The 21,209-nt window shown below is 41.2% G+C and overlaps 1 protein-coding gene across 5 annotated transcripts in view; it reads left to right on the top strand.

Annotated features, from left to right (window-relative positions):
* LOC124792708 (GTP-binding protein drn-1-like) overlaps window positions 1-21,209 on the top strand; it is a 293,003-nt gene that overhangs the window by 91,361 nt on the left and 180,433 nt on the right. Inside the window, exon 1 of one of the 5 annotated variants that reach the window (XM_047257967.1) lies at window positions 13,734-13,814. The exons of 3 other annotated variants lie outside the window; for them this stretch is intronic. The gene's annotated coding sequence lies outside the window, so the exon portion shown is untranslated. Of the gene's footprint in view, window positions 1-13,733; window positions 13,815-21,209 lie in introns of those variants that run through there. One more of the 5 variants, XM_047257965.1, reaches the window with a different exon arrangement.

The raw sequence follows: 21,209 nt of genomic DNA, 5'->3' as shown, positions 1-21,209 counted from the left end.
GAGAAGCCTGTTTACACATCAGTGAGAATGTACGTAATTCGTTAAACACAAATTACAGGCTACCGGTATATTCTGTGATCTCTAGAAGACATTGAATAGTGTATATCACAAAAAATTTTCATGTAAATCAGAATTTTATAGTACAATAGAAAAACCAAAGAATGGTTAACATCTTTTGACGAGAAACACAGTTTGTTAATAGGAGAGAGGCCTTTGCTAAGCCGTCAGTCATCTTACAAATGAGCATTGGTTACGTGTGTTTCCCCACATGTGTTTCCCCATAATATCCTGTCTTAAAGACATTATATTTCTTCAATACATTAATGAACTTCTGTTAGTAGCACTACCAAATTCCACATTTATTTTGTTCGCCTATGATTCATACACTGAAATAATTAGCAAATCAAGTCAGGTTTGGGAACATGTGTCAGCGATATTTTCATGGGCATTTATGAACCGTTCGTTATCAATTCAGATCAGACAGGTTGACAGTGTTAGATTATGGGATTACAACGTAATAATAAATTCAGTCTGGAGGAGCATAGTACCGAATAAATTTTTATTTGCAGCGCGGTTCTTGTCAGACTTACTTATTATCTGGGGTCCTTTATCTCAGAACACCTCAACACAAACTAAATTTTTGCGGGTCTAAGTCGAGCAGACCGGCATTGCCGTTTTATGAAGTAAATACGGGCTTACGGAGTATAGGAGCAGACTTGCTATTGGATTCGAGACTTTCTTGCAGATAGAACTCAACACGTCGCTTTTAACGGAACAAAATCGACAGATGTAAAGGTAACATCCGGAGCACCATAGGGAAGTGTGATAGTACCGTTGCAATTTACAATATACATAAATGATCAAATAGAAAGCGTCGGATGCTCTTTAAGGCTATTCGCTGATGATGCAGTTGTCTATACCGAAGTAGCAACGCCAGAAGATAGTAAAAGTTTGCAGAACGACCTGCAGAGAACTGATGAGTGGTACAGGTTCTGGCTGTTTACCCTAAACGTAAATAAATGTAACATATTGCACATACATAGGAAAACAAATCCATTACTGCACAGCTAGGCCATTCATGACAAACAGTTGGAGACAGCGTCTGCTGTAGAGTATCTAGGCGTAACTACCCAGTGCGACCTTAAATAGAATGACCACATAAAACAGACAGTGGGAAAAGCAGATACCAGATTCAGATTCATCGGAGGCATATTAAGGAAATCTAACTCATCCACGAAAGAAGTGGCTTATAAGGGGCATGTTCGCCCGAATCTTGAGTATTCTTCATCTATATGGGATCCCTATGAGGTAGGATTGATAAAGGAGATAGTGAAGATCCAACAAAGAGCGGCGCATTTCGTCACGGGATTGTTCAGCTGGCAAGACAGAGTTACGGAGATACTAAACGAACTCCACTGGCAGACGTTACAAAAGAGGCGTTGTGCACCACGGAGATATTTACTACTGAAATTTCAGGACAGCACTTTTCAGGAGCAGTCGTATAATATATTACTTCGCCCCACATACATCTCGCTTATTGACCATGTAACCTTACCGTCCCGCACATCTCCATTTTCTTCTAGTCTCTTCCCTATTTTCAAAAGCTTCGAGAAGCGTAAGATATACAAAAGAAAAACTTTCTACTTATCTTTATTTTCTCTTTATTTTCTCTTTCTATTGTCTCTAAGTTTTGCATCTGGGGGTACATTTTTTTGACTTACTGGGTTCCAGATGACTAAATAACTGATGTTTATCTGTTGCTATGATTTTCTTTTATTTTATCCCATTCTTCTATATCATACGGCCTTTACACTTTCCAGTTCAGAACATAAATTCACATTGTTGCCGATAAGATTAGAAATTCGTCTGCATGCTCACTACTACTGACATTCTTTGGTACTCACAATATTCTAAAGAGTTTACAAAGCAACACAATTTACAAACTTTCTTGACAAAAGAAGAATCTTTGCTAAAATACATCATTATTTTGTAAATGAGTCCAGAAATGATTTTTATAATAATCTTCATATTGTGTAATTCATAATAGGAATTTAAAATATACCAGAAATTTCGTAATTTGAAAATAATGGTAATTTTAACTGTACGTACATAGTACTACCAAATTAATTTCATTTTATACATTTTAGCATGAAATATAATACATTTTCTTCATGTGAAATTCTTTCAGTTAAACAGCTCAGATGATATTCACCTGTACAAGAATTGATAGTATAATTGGTAGCGGTCATTTCTATAAAAATGGTAATCTTATAACCATGAGGAGAAAATTCGAGAAATTGGATCCAATACAGAGACTCACCGACAATCATTCTTCTCACGAACTATTCGCGAGCGGAACAGGGTTGACACGATCAAATAGTGGTACAGAAAGTACCTTCCGCCACACGCCGTTAGGTGGCTTGCGGAGTATGATGTAGATGTAGATGAAAAATCCGAACTATTTATGGTGTGAACTCGTGTCCTGCAGGGTCTGTTCAAATAAGTTACTACTGCTTCAAAATATGCTTATTCCTAAATTAAATTTCTTAGACATAACATATATCTTTTTTACACTGGTCGCTCTCTCCACGTCACTTACTCAGAAACACACGTTTTCGACACCTGTCCATCAGCCGCTACAGCCATTATAATACTGCTCAGTTTAGAAGGAGAATGAGGAAATTACTGGGTGTCAACTCCTTCTACTCCACTGACGAATTTCGTAGTACAAGCGACTGATTTATGTGGTATTAAGAATATCAGTTAATATTTCTTTTACGTAAAATCTGACTTCTGCATCTTTAGTGCAATAACGTGCCAACGTAATTAAGTGTTGTAAAATGACTTACCGTTTGAAGATGCTTCGATACAAAAGCCTAAGAATTATCATATACACCTCAGTGTATTCTACATCTACATGTCTTGTGAGAAGTTTGTTGTTACTTCAAACGAGAATAAGTTAAATTTATTTTTACTTATTTCGTATCGATGCGGACCATTACACATAGTATCCGTGGAATGTGCAACAGCGAATCTCATTTTCGTTGAAAATGTATATTGCGTGATCTTGTTTTATGATATGCTTTACGTCCTTAAAGATTTCACTATGAATCCATGCATAAGAAACATGAGGTGTAGTTACTTCAGTTTAGTATTGGGTCACAGAGAGCGTTAGTGTTTTCTTCCTTGATGGATAAATAAGTAAAGTCACTTTTACGCTTCATTTTTTGTCCTCTACTTAAATGACGTTGGTTCGCTATAATCCTAGACCTGAAATGAACAAGTAGTCAATAAGGAACAGTGGGGTATTTGTCGGGTTGAAACTAGCGATTTGCGCAAGTGCGTGTTCTTTATAAAACACAAGCTGATAAAAACGCCATTGATCGGGTATTCCTTTTACCCCTTTTCTGTTAGAAATTTAGCCGGCCGCGGTGGTCTCGCGGTTAAGGCGCTTAGTCCGGAACCGCGCGACTGCTACGGTCGCAGGTTCGAATCCTGCCTCGGGCATGGATGTGTGTGATGTCTTTAGGTTAGTTAGGTTTAAGTAGTTCTAAGTTCTAGGGGACTGATGACCACAGATGTTAAGTCCCATAGTGCTCAGAGCCATTTGAAATATTTGTTAGAAATTTAAACAAAAAATGAACAGTATTTGTAGTGAAGTATCGAAAAAAATTCGTTTCTATGAATTCGTAAAAATACGTTTGAAATTATGTAACAGTCGCGCAAAGCAATATGCCTAATGTACAAATGTATAGGTACATTTTCCTAATTAAGGATAATAATTCCGGACAGTCTTTGAACGCTGGGCGCAGCTGCTGCTCGTATCTACAACAGATTTCTTTACACTTATCTATGGCAACGCCTCTTCATGACCGTTTACACTTCACAGTTGGAAGCTCTGAAAAGTGCTGCCACCTATGAGAAATTTCCTTGACTCGACTGTAACAGTGTCTTGATGGAAAATAATAAATTTATTTCAACCCCGCCCATGATGCGGCATTTTTTTCACGTATCTGTGTTTAGAACGTGACATTTCATGAACTGTTTGTCGTACACTGATATACACTGCCGGAATAAATTAGTACCCGCTTTTAGAAGTCTCCAGTTCACTCAATAGTTATTGTTGCAATTGTGCATATGGAGTACATGAAATAATTACACTTACAGATCAATACCAAAAGCACTTCAGAGGTACCAGCTATCGTTCCATGCATACCTCCACGGGCGGTAATGTATGCGCTGACTTCGGGTCGATCGTAAAGATGGCGACTGTTGTCTTGGAATGCGTTATTCGACACCTACTGGATCTGTTCATGGAGTTGTATAAGCGTTGTTCGTTGACGAGCCATCACACCCCAAACGTGCACGATTCCAGAGATCGTGACGATCAGGGGAGTTGCTGCACGACTGGCAGAGCACGTTGAGTTCAACGGGCAGTGTGTGGGCGAGCATTATCCTGTTGGAACAAGTAATCACGTTCCTTTTCCAAGAACGGGAAAATAACGAGTCTGACAACATTCTGCGCGTATTGAGAGATATTTAGCGTCCCTCCACAAACATCAGAGGTAAACGATTGTTGTAGCTCATCGCGCCCCGGACCATAATGTCCGGGACGGGGCCAGTGCGTCTGGGACGAATGTGTTGTACGAGACAGCGCAGCGCTCACCAGGTCTACGTACCTTCACTTGCGTGCAAGCAGAATCTGTTTTCTTCGCTAAGACCACGGCGCGTTACTCCATCTCCAAAATGATCCACTTGCAATACCAGTCGAGCCGTGCGCGTCGATGCTGCGGCGCGAGTGGCAGATGGCTAGAGGTGAGTGTGCCAACTGCTAATAACCAGTTCGCAACAGTTCGTGTTGATACGTCTGGGCCCACAAGACCTCTTGTCTGTGATGTGGTAGCTGTACGATCTGCCCCGATGCCCTAAGAATACGACGATACGTCTGTGCTGTATGGACGTCGAGAACATCGTCTACGGGTGTAAGAATGTTCACATGGCCACTGATACCAGCATGGCAGCACAACTGACTCAGCACATCCTACTTGTACGGCAGTTCTCCGTAAGGACCACTCCGTCGCTCGGAAGACCACAGTTTGACACCTTTCAAATTAGCTCAGTTGGCTGTAGGAAGCACGAGTGCGTCTCTATGATTTGATTGCTTTCTTGCTCCACACGTTTACATCACAGTGAGTCTTCTGGCTGTGAGCGCTCCCTATCGAAGGGTAGACTCAGATGGCACTTTGGTAGCTATGCCACTACCGTATCTGTTAGCGGACGACGTTGAAACCGTTATCAGTACGTCTACTACCGCCCATGTGGCATATACCGTCATAGCATCAAACTCGCCGTCGTCTTTCCAAGTGTACTAATTTCTTTTCTCGGACAGTGTATTTCAGTAGTTATATTAAGTGGCATACGTAGATACCTTCAGTATAATACGTTTCGAATATAGTAAGTAGTAACTATGTAACAAACTTAAACGTCATGCTTGTGACGTCATATGTCCTGAACTATGCGTGGTATCACTATATACTCTTGTAGGACATATGAGGATACTGCCTGCGAAATTTAGCGCGAATACAGTAGTAGCACAGAAGTAATACACTTAAACGTCATGCACAAGGCAGCAGTTTCTCGTGCATCTCATATTTTATGACGTCATATTTCCTTCATCATTATAGGACGATGGTTCCTATCCCCACAGTGATCGTTGCGTAATAGCAAGAGATATTCTTGGATGAATTCGGTCCAGTGGCCTAGGAGGAAACGTGGAGCATACAGAACACACATACACTACACACATACATAAACCCATTTTTATTATACTGAAGAGCGAAAGAAACTGGTACACCTGCCTAATTTCGTGTACATCCCTCGCAAGCACGTAGAAGTGCCGCAACACAACGTGGCATGGACTCGACTAATGTATGAAGCAGTGATGTAGGGAACTGACACCATGGATCCTGCAGCGCTGTACATAAATCCGTAAGAGTACGAGGGGGTAGAGGTCTCTTCTGAACAACACGCTGCAAGGTATCCCAGATACGTTGAATAATGTTCACGTCTTGGGAGTTTGGTGGCCAACACAAGCGTCCGAACTGAAATGAGTGTTCCTGGCGCCACTATGAAGCAATGCCGGGCGTGTGAGGTGTCGCATTGTCTTGCTGGAATTGCCCAAGTCCGTCGGAAAGCACAATGGAGATGAATGGATACAGGTGATCAGAGAGGATGCTCACATATGTGTCACCTGTCTGAGTCGTATCCAGATGTATCAGGGGTCCATATCACTCCAACTCCACACGCCCTACACCATTACACAGCCTCCACCAGCTTGAACAGTTCCCTACTGACGCGCAGGGTCCACGGATTCATGAGGTTGTCCCCCATACCCGTGCACGTCTGCCGCTCGATACAATTTAAAACGAGACTCTTCCGATTAGGCAACATGTTTCCTCTCATCAACAGCCCAATGTCGGTGTTGACGGGCCCAAGCGAGGCGTAGAGCTTTGCGTCGTGCAGTCTTCAAGGGTACACGAGTAGGCCTTCGACTCCGACAGTCCATATCGATGACGTTTCGCTGAATGGTTCACACGCTGACACTTATTGAAGGCGCAGTACTGAAATCTGCAGCAATTTGCGAAAGGGTTGCATTTCTGTCACGTTGAACGATTTTACACAGTCTTCGTTGGTCACATTCTTGCAGGATCTTTCCTGGTCGCAGCGATGTCGGGGATCAGATGCTTTACTGGATTCCTGATATTCACGGTACGCTCGTGAAACGGCCATACGGAAAAATCCCCATTTCATCGCTACCTCCGAGATGATGTGTCCCATCTCTCGTGCGTTGACTACAATACCACGTTCAAACTCACATAAATCTTGATAACCTGTCACTATAGCAGCAGTAACCAATCTAATAACTGCGCCAGACGCTTGTTGTCTTATATAGGCGTTGCCGATTGCAGCGCCGTATTCTGCCTGTTTACAAATCTCAGAATTTGAATACGCATCCCTATATCAGTTTCTGTGGCGCTTCAGTATATGTATGGATTCAATATTTAACTGCTTTCTGCGTCATTACAGAAGAGTGTGCAGAATCACGCTTCAATCAAAAATGGTGGTTTTATTCAAAAGTACGGTGCATGTGGAGCCCTGAATGTCCATGTCCATGTTCACTTCACATATCTTTTCTTCGTCATTTGTATGGGATGCTATTACAGACATTCCGATTATTTTGATGACTGTACAACTGATAGTCAAATAAATATTTTCACAGGAATTATTTTGTATTTAGCTGTCATATTTGAAATAGAGATAATGTTTGTTGTAGAAAAGCAATTTTTACGCATTATACTCATTCTTCTTCCGTGTGTCAGCACTTTAATAGCTTCGTATACTACAAAATTACAAACGTGTCAAAGATTAAGTACCTACAAAGACATTGAATTTTCTCATTTGTAAGACGCAAGTATAGTCAAGACTGATTCCCCTAGATTTCAAATTTGACCATCGGCTGTATATGACTATAAATACTATAGGTAAGTCTTTTTTGGAAGAATAAGTTCGTAAATTTATTGAGCAGATAGTAGTTCGTAAAACAATTTACTCATTTATACTGAATTTGTATTTCACGATTTTTACAGATTTCATGTTTTTTCCCTTACTTTATTTTTTGAATACTGTGTCCTGGACATTGCCCAGGAAGTGTCTGTTCTAATACGAGAGGTCAACGTTATAGAATATTCGTGGTGCTTTAGACGAAAACCACTACACTGCTCTCTATAACGTAAACTGCATGAAAAAAGAAAAAAAATCATTGAAGCATCCAGATGGGTAAAAGGAAACGAAAGTTAACTGGTTGAAAGTGTACGTCATGCTATTTCATTGGTCTCGAAAGCGAGTCAAATTTATAAAGAACTTGCGGAACGAGTCCACTTACCAAACTGGCGTTGCACCATCACTGACCATGCAAGCACTGATTTGGTTGTGAAGTATCTTCTTTGAGGTAACCTGGCCCACAATCGTCGTAATTAATCCTGCATATCCTGGGTAAGATCTTGCTGGCAACGGGAGGACCTCAACATGAGCCACACAATTCGTAGACACTAATTCAGTGTGCTGACAAGCGTCGGATGAGCGGTGACACATGAGGACGCATATAGTCCGTGAAGTATCTTTCTGCCATTAGAGTTCATTACCATCCGTGACTTGAAGTCATACCCAACGGCTTCCCACATGATGACGCCAAGAGTGATATCGCTGTCTTCTTTAAAAGATGGGACGAAAGGGAACTCGCCAGAAATCGCCAACGGTGACCATCCGACAGAGCACAGAACCGTGATTCATCGCTGAACACAGTACGAAGCCAGGCATCAGCAGTCCATGCTTCCCAGTCACAGCACCAATAAAGACGCACCCATTTGTGGCGTGCGACTGTAAGTACCTGGCCTGACTGCTGCTAATCGCCGACCAAATGGTACGGGACGAAACTAAATGTCCGACGTAGTCCACTACTTGTTATCGCTTGGCAGGCGCAAATGTGAAGGGGTGAAGATGTGTTTGGTGCTCAGTACGTCAATCCTCTCTCGTGGTGGTCAGACGTGGATGACCAGAACTTTGGTATCGACTGTGACTGCCCTCACATCCGCAAACCGTCCAACATCTGGCCAATCACATTCGAATGCCCCACAAATCTGGATACTGCAGGAGTCGACCAGTCGGCCAAACGGAGGTACACATTGAGAACCCGTTTAAAACTCTGTCAGATGCTGATAATGCTATCTTACACGAGTATGTGGCATCTCCGTGTCCTTCGCAGTGATAACATCTAAGGCTTTTCGCGTCAGATCTGGTAACAACAATAAACACGAATAGCATATGTCACATAGAACTACAGCTAATCATTCATATAATCGCCGATGGTGTGTGCGTGTATGAAGTTACATTGAGAACTGACCATATTTTCTGAGAGGTTTGCTTTTCTTCTCAGGCAGTGTATCTGGAAAGTGTTTGCCGTAGACAAGCATCGAGAATTTACGGGAAGCACAGGTGACTGCCTTCTATGACGAGGGTATTGGAAAGTCGGAGCGGCGACCATGAGGAAAAGTAGCTGAAAGTTGCAGCTAACTCTTGCTAATAAAGGCGACTGTCGACAGCCGTTAAGTAATGTATTAAACTCATAATTGAACAATCATCTGTTTTTATTTTAAACCTAAATATCTACCGGTTTCGGTCTTGGACCATCTTCACTGACGCTATCTAAGATACAGATAATTATATGTAGTATACAGAAAATGCTAACAGTTCTTTTCAAAGAAATTCAAAATAACAAGAATACTTATAGGGTTAAAATGGTTTAAGCCAACTCTCAAACTATACAACAAATCAGCGGTGGCAGAACACCAGGAACAGTGCAGGAGGAAGATCGAATTTCTGGAGGCCCGCGTACTGGCGAAACAGCAGTTTAATTTGAGCAGGAAGATTATAGAGGCTTTAGAAATAGCCAAGCGACCCGACAGCATGAATAGAGAAGGCGGGTACCGACTTCCAGCATCTTGGCTGGCAGCAGTGACAGCTTTTCGAAACGACAGCTCTCGCAAAGCAACAGGCCAGCTATAGGCCACAGCGGCGGAGGGTACACAGAGTGCTGACGTGCCCTGTCAATATTAGACAGTTAGTAAACAACGCTACGCTGCAGTCGCCGCTCAGTTTCCTATTCCCCGGTTTCCCCAAATGGTAAACAATGAAGTAAACTCCAATGGAAATTATTCCGTCGAGGACAACAGGCGATGCGAAGACAAACAAAAGAACATCTAATTTCCTTCCTCCTCATCTACATATCCACTGACAGCGCTTTTGCACAGTATGTAAGTAACCAAACTAGTGCTCGTTCAGCAGGCGTCTTGCAATAGTCGCCGAAACTTTGGAGTTTTATAGTTGATAATGAGGCCTCAAACCCAAAAAGGTTTTATTGACAATGGAAACAGACGCGGAAGCCATCGTTTACATATACACACATCAAAAAAGTTTTGCATCATCCCGGTTCACAGAAGTCCTGAAGATAGACGTTGACTGAGAATGTTCTATCGCTGACACAGTCCCTTTGTCTGTTCACAGATGTCACTAAACCTCCCCCCCACAAACATGTAAACAACATTGCATGAACAGCGTCTAATAAAAGGACAGCCTAGCAGTTCCAGTCGTTCCACTAGGAAGGAGGTATACGGCTCGTGTTGTCTGTAGTTCAACCATGCGGCCAATACCGCGGTTCTATAGCATCCGCATTGTTGCTTTGTGCCAGGAAGGGTTCTCAACGAGGAAGTGTCGAGGCGTCTCGGAGGTGAACCAAAGCGATGTTGTTCGGACATGGAGGAGATACAGAGAGACAAGAACTGTCGATGACACGTTTCGCTCAGGCCGCTCAAGGGCTACTACTGCAGTACATGACAACAATTCGCACCCCAATCGTTCACATCTTGTGAATGACTTCCTCAAGGGTAACGACATCGCTCGACAAGAGTGGCCAGCATGTTCTCCAGACATGAACCATATCGAACATGCCTGGGATAGATTGAAAAGGGCTTTTTATGGACCAATCACTCTGAGGGATCTACGCCGAACCGCCGTGTACGAGTGGGACCATCTGGACCAACAGTGCCTTGATGAACACGTGGATAGTATGCCACGACGAATACAGCAGGCATCAATGCAAGAGGACGTGCTACTGGGTATTAGAGGTACCGGTGTGTACAGAAATCTGGACCACCATCTCTGAAGGTCTCGTTGTATGGTGGTACAACATGCAATGTATGGGTTTCAAGAGCAATAATAAGGGCGAAAATAATGTTTATGGGTTTCAAGAGCAATAATATGGGCGAAAATGATGTTTATGTTGATCTATGTTACACTTTTCTGTACAGGCTCCAGAACTCTCGGAACCGCGGTGATGCAAAACTTTTTTTGACGTGTGTATAAACAAACGTGAATCATATCACAAACGTAATCGAAATCACATCTGTAACCTTAATACAAGCTAAAATACAGTGCTCAGAAACGGATTGAAATGTCGCTCTGTATTCATATGCATCTAAGTTATTGTAGTCAAACAATTACTGTCACATATCGACTGTACTTGCAGTGAACCTATTGGCAGACCTTTGGCAGATCTTTGACCATTTTCTCAATATTTTGTATAAAGTACTACTTACAGTCCTGATCGTCACTTCAGTACTGCTCTGAATACATTACGTATGCCTATGTTTGCTTTTAAAGCCGTGTGTCATGCACTTACATTCATTTCCTGCACTACACATTGTAAGTAATGACTGATGCAATATGGTGGCTTAAACAATTTTTACGCTGCAAGTATTCATGTTGTTTTGAACTTCTTTGTAAAGAACTGTTAACATTTTCTGTGTACTACATATAATTATCTGTATCTTGGATAGCGTCCGTGAAGATGGTTCAAGACCAAAACAGGTAGATATTTGGGTTTGAAATAAATGCAGGTGATGGTTCAAATATGCATTTTATACAAAACAATTTTGCTTTTCACAGTGGTTTGCATTTCGCGACCGATCGGATCTTACTTTCCGAACAGCCCTCGTATTTTTGTTCTCAACTGAATAATGATGACAGACGTGCTCTTTGCGATCAGCAGTATACAACAAGGAACCTGCAAGCCATTAATTTAGAAAAATTATGATAGACATCTTTCTCAACAACTGTGACTATTTCTTCCACCTTGTACAATATCGGAATTTAAAAAAAAATAAAATAAAAAAAACTCTCTCTCAACCCGACTAACCTAATTTACGAATGGACACACAAAGTTGCTAAATTCCATATTTAGAAAATAAGATACAGTAACAGAAAAGTGCAATATGCTAAGGACCACATACCAAAGGATTCAAGTCAAGTGACTTACCAAGGGCTGATGTGACGACTTCCAATTGTCAGTGACGGTAAGGTGCACATAAATTCGCTCGTATGAAAGAGGTGGTGTGTTCGTTACTTATTTGATAATTTACCTTCGTATTCTACTCGTAAGTATTCCTGTTTAGTTTCTGATCCCAGGTTACGGCATGTATTTTAGAAACTGCTAGATATTTATAATGGTAATGTTAGGTGGCCATCATGTGCAGATGAGCCGAAAATAACTTCAATTTCTTTTAAAATATGTATTTTTGCTCAGCTTAAGAGGAATTAGTAATTCATTCACATGGAGTTAAAAGGACCATACCGTCAATTAATAAACCATTTTAAACTAAGTTTTATCAATCTATGGCGCATCAACACGACTGAAATCTACGACCATTGACTGCAGAATTTTGCAGCTTTTATTTGATGATTCACAACTGCTACGTAGAATATTGTCTGGTGGGCGAATTATTTTGAGCTACATAGAATAAATGCGAGGACTGCCTCAAGAACGTCGGCAACTTGTTTCCATTGTCAGAGATACTGCAGGACCTGTTGAATAGAATTAACAGTCTAACGAGTACAAAATATGGAATTACAGCAAATCGAAGAAAGACGAAAGTAAAGAGAAGTACCAGAAATGAGATCAGCGAGAAAATTAACATCAGGACTGATTGTCGTGAAGTATGTCAAGTTAAGGTTCAAATGGTTCAAATGGCTCTGAGCACTATGCGACTTAACTTCTGAGGTCATCAGTCGCCTAGAACTTAGAACTAATTAAACCTAACTAACCTAAGGACATCACACACATCCATGCCCGAGGCAGGATTCGAACCTGCGACCGTAGCGGTCGCCCGGCTCCAGACTGTAACGCCCTGAACCGCACGGCCACTCCGGCCGGCGTCAAGTTAAGGAATTCTTTTACTTAGGCAATGAAATAACCCATGACCGGCGGAGCAAACAGGATATAAAATGTAGGCTAACTCGGGAGGAAATGGCAATCCTACCCAAGTGATCTCTGCCAGTGTAAAACATTTGAGGAAGAAATTTATAAGAACGTACGTTTGGAAAGCAGAATTGTATGTGAGTGAAACAGCGACTGTGAGTAAACCAGAACAAAAGAGGATCGAAGTACTTGAGATATTGTCCCACAGAATAATTTTGAAAATTAGATGGATAGATAAGGTAAGGAATGAGGAGGTTCCCCGCAGAATCGGCGAGGAAAGGAATATTTGAAAGACACTGACACGAAGAAGGGGCAGGATTATTGGACATCTGTTAAGTTATGGAGAATAGCTTCTACGGTATTAGAAAGAGACGTAGAGAGTCAAAACTACAAAGGAAGACAACTGGGATACATCCAGCAGATAACAGAGGACGTAGTTTGTAAGTGCTACTTTGAAATGAATATTTTGGCACATGAGAGGAATTCGAGGCCGGCGGCGTGAAACCAGTCAGAAGACTGATGACAAAAAGAAAAAGTGGGACCTTATGCACACGTGGTACACGGAAATATGTTGAGGAAAGTGAGCCAGTTCATGCGCATTTGTAGGTGCTGAGTGCACCCTCAGACGCGCTGCCGCATCGAACATTGCCCCATGCAGCCTGTTTACCTCGTGCAGTGGTGACCAGGAAACGTTGCGTAATGGGGCGTACCGGTATCAGCGGACACAGGAAACGGCGACCGAGGACGCGCACACGATACGCGGCGTGGCGCGGCCTAGATCGATAGCACCTGCCGGCCGGAGCCCGGCGTCATACGTGCCGCCCACGGCCGACACCTCTGCCCTGCTTTCCTTTCGTCTCACTGCATTTCAGTCCTTCACTGCCGACGCGGTGTCGTTCATTCTGGCTTCGGGGATTCGCGGCGCAGGCACGCAAGTTTTGTACCGGTAAGTGACCATTATCGTCATTTCCGAGAATCATTTATTCATAATTATCTTCTTCACACTGAAGGCATTTAACATACTTTGCTGATTTAGCCCCTAAGGCGCCATCATCCTATTTCAAAAAGATACAACAAAAATAGAATACAAAGCTAAAATTGAAAATGTACAAGGTAAAAAATAAGAACTAGTGAGCACTCACAGACAGGTGCATTTGTCTGCTTCACAGACTTCTGTAACGCCTAAAGTACCAGCTGTTGCTCTTTACCTCAGGAACTGCTGGTAAAGTCTTTGTTAAATTCTTGTACATTGATCAAAATCCAAACATTTGTTTTAAACTGACCACACGTTATCAGTTGAACCCACAGAGATACGAGGGCTATCCACAAAGTACATTACATTTTGGAATTAAAATATGTAAAGTATTGGAAATTTTTTTTATATACAGATGAAAGCCGCACTTAAATACTACTTTTCTACATAGTTGCCATTTAAATTAAGGCACTTATCGTAGCGATGAACGAGCTTGGAAATTCCTTCTTCGTAAAATTCGGCCGCCTGCGCCTTCAACCACGTGGTTACCTCTTCTTTTTGGACAGAAAAGGTGTGATTTTTGTGGATTTCCTGGAAAGAGGCACTACAATAAACTCTAAAAGGTATTGCCAAACTCTGCACAACCTCAGAAGAGCAATACAAATCATGCACAGGGGAAAGTTGGGATCAAAGCTCTTGCTGATTCACGATAACGCCCGGGCCCACACGGCAAATGCCACTCGTGAAGTTCTCGAACCTTTCAAGTGGGAGTTGTTTCCTCATCCGCCGTACAGTCCCGACCTGGCACCCAACGACTTCCACTTATTCCCAGCAATGAAGAAGTGGTTGGCTATGCAGCGTTTTGACGACGACGCACAGCTTCAAGAAGAGGTAACCACGTGGTTGATGGCGCAGGCGGCCGAATTTTACGACGAAGGAATTTCCAAGCTCGTCCATCGCTACGATAAGTGCCTTAATTTAAATGGCAACTATGTGGAAAAGAAGTATTTAAGTGTGGCTTTCATCTGTATATAATAAAAAAAAATTTCCAATACTTTATTTATTTTTAATTCCAAAACGTAATGTACTTTGTGGATAGCCCTCGTATTTTCCTTTTAGAACATTTTAGAAACAGTAATAAATACTGTAAAGAGCAAAGGTCTCGGCATGTTCATCTGACTGCGCGTGCTTCAGTCTCACACCAAGACGTTGTTCGGTTCTTAGACTATTGTAAAAACGACAACCCTAATTTTTGCTCATTTTGTTAGTGAGGGAAGTAAAACATGTTGTTAATAAAAGAATAAATTGCAACCAAGACTTTTTAATTCAAATGTTCTGCCTACAATTGATGTACCAGACAGCCCAATGGCGTGGAAGATATTTTACTGGAATACAATTTTTTATTTTATCTGTTAAATGTGACTTGTATCTGTTTGCAAAATGCCTTGGACTCGTCAATTTTTGTTTCTTCTGGGGCATAAATTACTAATATTATTCTTAGGATTCCTCTTGAAACTTTCATTTCTGCGTCTACAATACGTTTATTTACGTATTCATAATGCAATATTATAAATTCCTATGAATGTAGGTGGCAACACCTTTACTTGCTGTAGATTATAATATAGTGATGTATTTACATAGTTCCAGATTTTTTTGTTCTTTTATTCTGTAACTCTTCCAAAATCTATTTTCATTTGTTTCAAACGTTAAATTACTTTGACATCCTTAAGAGCAATTCCCGAAACGTTTCAAGAGGCAGCTTTCCAAGCTTCATTAAACGGTTTTATTTTGCTCCTATTTCTTGCTCATGTAGTATCCCATTAGTCCGCCCTATTTCCAAGGCTGGACTGGGTACTACGTGAATTTTTATTGAGTACTTGAATGGGATACTGGCCTGTTGCAGGAGAATTTGGAAATTTGTGGTAAGTTCGTAGGGGGGGGGGGGGGGGGGGGAGTGGATGCGAACTTTGGCAAGGCGTTTCCGACCGCGTGGCTACCCGGCGTGGTGCCAGTCGCAGGTGATACAAGTCATGAGACTGATGTCTCTGAGCTTTACCAGCCACAGCTCGTAACTCACAAGTCTGCATAAGGCATTTCCTCTGCACTCCTCTGCCGGCCGGAGTGACCGAACGGTTCTAGGTCCTACAGTCTGGAACCGCGCGACCGCTACGGTCCCAGGTTCGAATCCTGCCTCGGGCATGGATGTGTATCATGTCCTTAGGTTCTAAGTTCTAGGGTACTGATGACCTCAACAGTTAAGTCCCATAGTGCTCAGAGCCATTCTGCACTTCTGTACCCAACGTTATAATGTTATAGCTACATGGCTAATCCCCCCCCCCCCCCTTCGTCATAGCTCGTCTATTGGCTGGGTTCCTCACTGGCAGGAGGCAGGAGAGGTTGACAGATCACAAAGGCTGTAAATTCGCATATGCCCATATGCCCCATTAGTACCCTGCATTAGTACCCTGTCCTGGAAATATCGTACCTAATTAAGAGTCACTTGCAGTATGAACTGCGGACATGCAAGTTAACCAAGGCAGCGTAGATGAGTTGAGCCAATGCCTGTGTGGCACGTTGGACAGCTGCGTCAACTCGCCCCTGACACACTTGGTGCACTGCATACGGTACTTTGCTGACTGCTGAGTAAGCGAATAATGAACTATTGCTAAGTGGTGAGGCTTCGCTGTCTCAGGTCCTTAGCATTCATACACACATTAACCATCTCGGTAACGTCATTCAGTGTCAGGAATGTAAAATGGCTTAGGGTAATACTAATATTTGGAAGAGGGATTGACATTCCAGTCATGCAGGAAACCCCAAGGATAAGCTGTTTGTTTACTATTTGGAGCTCCTACCTCGCACTAAAGTGGTAGCTGGTACACATTTCTGGTAGATGTCGCATTTAGTTAGGTTTAAGTAGTTCTAAGTTCTAGGGGACTGATGACCTCAGCAGTTAAGTCCCATAGTGCTCAGAGCCATTCTGCGCTCCTGTACTCAACGTTATAATGTTACAGCTACATGGCCAATCCCCCCCTTTTGTTGCTTCTTAATAAATCCATGACTAGTTGGCTAACCTTTCAGCACGTGGGTAAAATATTTTTTGTGCACCTAAGGTTTTAGTAATCAATAATGAGCCGGCCTTTTTTGTCCAGGGAATTCAGATGATGTTGTTCTAATACTGCTATTTTCCACTGCTCTGCGTGAAACTCACAACGCTACACTTGCCAAGCTGATGTTTTCATTTCCAGTTAGCTTGCCGATATCAAATTTGTGGTCAATAAACGACTTCCTCACCGAGGATATTGATCCTAAGGTAGGAAAGGAAAACTGGGAAGCTGATAGGAACAACATTCGCCTTGCACACCAGAGCAAGGTATGCACAAGGTATGCCGCGTACGTATCGAGGGATTTAGTCTGTGGGAAAATGCGAAATAGATTCCTTTTGCAGTTCCCGTGGTTTTGAGGGAGTCGCAAAATAATGTATATGATTGTTATTTTTGTACGTATATCGCTGAAGGTTATAATGCAGAAAATAGGAAAAATTAAAATATAGGGTGTTTATAATTCAACTTTCGGTACTTGATAGTGCCCCGTGAAGAACGAGTGATAGTTGGGCAACGAAACTGTGTTGAAACATTTGTAAAGACATGCTAAAGAGAAATAACGAATGAACAATTACGAAACACATTTTAAATTCCACATGAGAAAGTAACATTTGTTACTTGCGTGCCATGTTTACGTTTCAGGTTACAAAGAGTGATTAGTGTGACGGCCATCAGCATTGCGAACAGCCTGGAACAGCACTTGAGATACCATTTCACGGTATGTTCGCAACTATTTTCGAACGTAGGACCATGCAATGTTTAGCAGTCGTGACACATCTCGTGCACTACTTGAAGATGGCACATAGCGTCCAGCATTCTCAGCCATCCTAACAGCGGCTGCTTCAACAATCTGTAGCGCAATTGGCGTCGCCCTCGCCGAGGAGCAACTCCCAAAACCTTATTTAATTCAAACCCCCGAATCACTTTCTGTTGTAGCTTGTTTGATAAAACAGCTTTAAAGTAAAGCCCTGCTCACCTTCTCAAGACCCATGTTGACTGTCCGCAACTGTAATGCACACATGCTTGTGTTTCAACCGCACGTCGTCGCACCAGTACCGGCATCTAACGGCAAGTCATAACACTAACGATACTAACAAAGCAAATCCTGCAGTGCGCACTCTGACATCATTCCTGTACAATTTGAGTATCCACACGGTAAACAGTTTTTCATCTACACTGGCTTAAGAAGCGAAAGTTTAATTCTAACCACCCTGTATTCGAACATTTCTTTGGCCTTACGACCTGTTACGCATCGTAAATCTCTCCCTATTTCTATTCCACCTACCGTTCTTGATGATGTGAAACGACATGATTACTAAATCAAAATGAACCGAATAATTTAACTCGACACTTGGATCTGACAGAAGATGCTGCCGAACCGTTTGGGTTAAAACTGAAAACAAAACATCTTGTACTACCCGGAGTATAATTCTCCTGGTACAGGAACACAGAAAAAGAATTAATAAAATTCTTTATAGAAGAAGGCAGTGTGAGTGAAGAACAATAAGAATGGTTCCACGAGGAAATTAAGAAGAGGGAAAAGAGATACTAGGGAAGCTGAAATGCAAACGTAATGGCTGACTAACGTTTTGTGTTAAAGAGATATGCCACTGGTAGAGGGAGTGGACACAGAAGAGAGGTTTCCTCCAATTCAGAAAGAACTTGATGCAACGAAATCAGGGAAGATAAATTAAATTCTAATGGTTGTCTACGTTTTTGTAATAATTATTTGCATATATACCATTGCTTACTTTAATGCAGTGTGTAGTGATTCAATACAAGATTACAAAAATAATTTATTTTAATGCCATTATAAAAATTTACATTTCAAAAAGAAATTATATTAGCTAAAATTTCAAACGCGATTTGTAGAAAAATTTTACGTGAAACAGAGAAACCAAAATTAATCTGAATTCAGAATTAACAATACTTTAAATATCACCTTAGAGCCATAAAACATCGTTCCAAAAGTCTTAAAATGCAGCATAGTAAAATTCATGAACTAAGTGAGAGCAGTTGTACTATTGTGGTGCAAAAGATGTGAATTATTCAGATTGCTTCTCGCAAATCCCGTAGTACTTCTCCGTAATACACCTTCTTAATCGCTCGACCTTGCGGCCGGAGCTCATGATGTACTATGCTTGTTATAATCTAAGGAAACAATAATAAGAACCTTCACATGTGACCGCACTTCAGAATTTTGCATCGTGGTGATCCAGAATGCTTCCAATAGGACAACTGAGCCCTAGTTTCGACATCACAGTCTTAAACTTAAGTTTGATATCATGTTACGACATGTTTCAGTGGTTCTACATTGCTATTGATTCCTTAGTAACTTCCATTCACATCTATAATATTCGAAAATTTTGAACAAAATTTGCTGTCACTCATTTAAGACGCAAAACATCCGAAAATATTTCATGCCATTAGCCAGTTGACGTGATTTAGCTACCGTTCATAGTTCCACAACCCACTTTTGCACCTTTCCCACGTTCTCATCGCTTAACAATGCAGTTTGTTGTCCAGGGCACAAGTAATTTTCAACATATTCATGAACTTCCTGTTTTGCTCATAGTAGACGCGCCAAAAGCGATGCGTAACTTCACTAAAATCTCGGTTTCCTTTATCCCGTCCACATGGGGAAATTTAATACAACTTTTCTGATCTATTTTATACTAAATAATCAGCGATACTACCAAAACACATCAAATATTTAAACAACTGACAAAAAACTAAACGCCCTACGTGGTTACTCTGTAAAGATAGTTTTCAGACATGTTTACCAAACTAAACCAGTATACAATTAACATTCCCGAAGACATCTTGAAGGGTGATATGACGCCAAAAATTTAAAAACAAATCGATTTCATAAAATGTGCCTGTTTTGTAGCGCACATCCTTCTGAATAGTTTGAGGTATAAAACATATATATCTGAGACATTGTAAAGCACGTTATTTGATCTTAAGTGTACCAAGATGCAGCGCAACACCCCTTTGCACAGCATTGCTGGTGATGAAGAATATCATCACAGTAATTTTCTACCAACTGCTACAATGGAAGCCATTAAACCTATATTCAGGAATCTTGCAAATGAAAACTTACTGAAGAAACGTCTACATGGCGATACCCAAACCCCAAATGAAAGTTTTAACCAATATGTGTGGGAAAGATTGCCAAAAGCCAATTTTGTGGGAAGAAATGCACTTAGTATTGGTGTTTATTATGCCGTTTCATATTTTAATGATGTGCAAAGCAGGAAATATGCTTTATAGATAATTGGAATTACGCCTGGAGTGAACAGCATCGAAGCTTTGTATGCGATGGACAGACAGCGTCCAGTGAAAGCAGACAAATCATTTTGGAGGTGATAAAATCAAGAAGAGGGCATCATAGGAATGTGAAAAGGAAGAAAACTGATTTATAAAATGAAAGAGAACCTGTTCATGGTCCTGGACAGTTCTAAAAGAATGCCAAATACAAGCAGAAACTTTAACGTCCATTTTCCGCAAAACACAAATATCTGTACTTAGGTACATCTAATACGCAAAATAAATATCCTATTACTTTCAAACTTTATATGCTTATTAAACATAAACTCCTTAATGAAAAACTCTAGAATTATTTTTAATAAACAATCGTAAAATTGAGATAATTAACTGCATAATTTGAGTTTTTTCTAAACATGAAGTTTAAAATGTAACGGATCATTCATTTTTTCATAAATTAAATAAGTGCATTTCTTCCCACAAAATTGGTTTTTGGCAATCTTTCCCACACATATTGGTTAAAACTTTCATCAGAACCACATGTTGTTTCAGGCGACTATTCACTTCGTTGAGGAGTGGAAGTTAGGTTAAAACGAAAGCTGAAAAGTCCCTGGTTCTAACGAGATTCGATCGCGATACCTGTTCGTTTTGAGGTGCACGCGTTACTATTTTCTTAATTTATGTTTATTACAGAGGACAGCCAGCCTTCTGACCGAACACTCTCAGCTACCGTGGCCACGCCGCTACACCACTAGGTCCACATGTAAATAAAAATTTCATAAATAGTTCATGTATACGTTCTGATGCGTTTTTCTTTGAGATTATCAAAAATATGACTCCATGGCTGTATCTATCGTTTTCACTTAGAAGTTTATATTTTTTACACCGCCAAGAGTCTGTATAGTTTAGTATTTCTAACAATTTTCAACTTGATAGCTTTACTCGTTCCTGGGAAAAGAAGTCTTTACTGACAGCTGTATCTTTTGATTACGTGGAC

Source organism: Schistocerca piceifrons, chromosome 1, assembly GCF_021461385.2.
Source record: "Schistocerca piceifrons isolate TAMUIC-IGC-003096 chromosome 1, iqSchPice1.1, whole genome shotgun sequence".
In the NCBI taxonomy this organism is placed as follows: domain Eukaryota; kingdom Metazoa; phylum Arthropoda; class Insecta; order Orthoptera; family Acrididae; genus Schistocerca; species Schistocerca piceifrons.
Note: the sequence above shows the minus strand (reverse complement) of the source record. Positions and strands in the feature narration are given on the sequence as shown.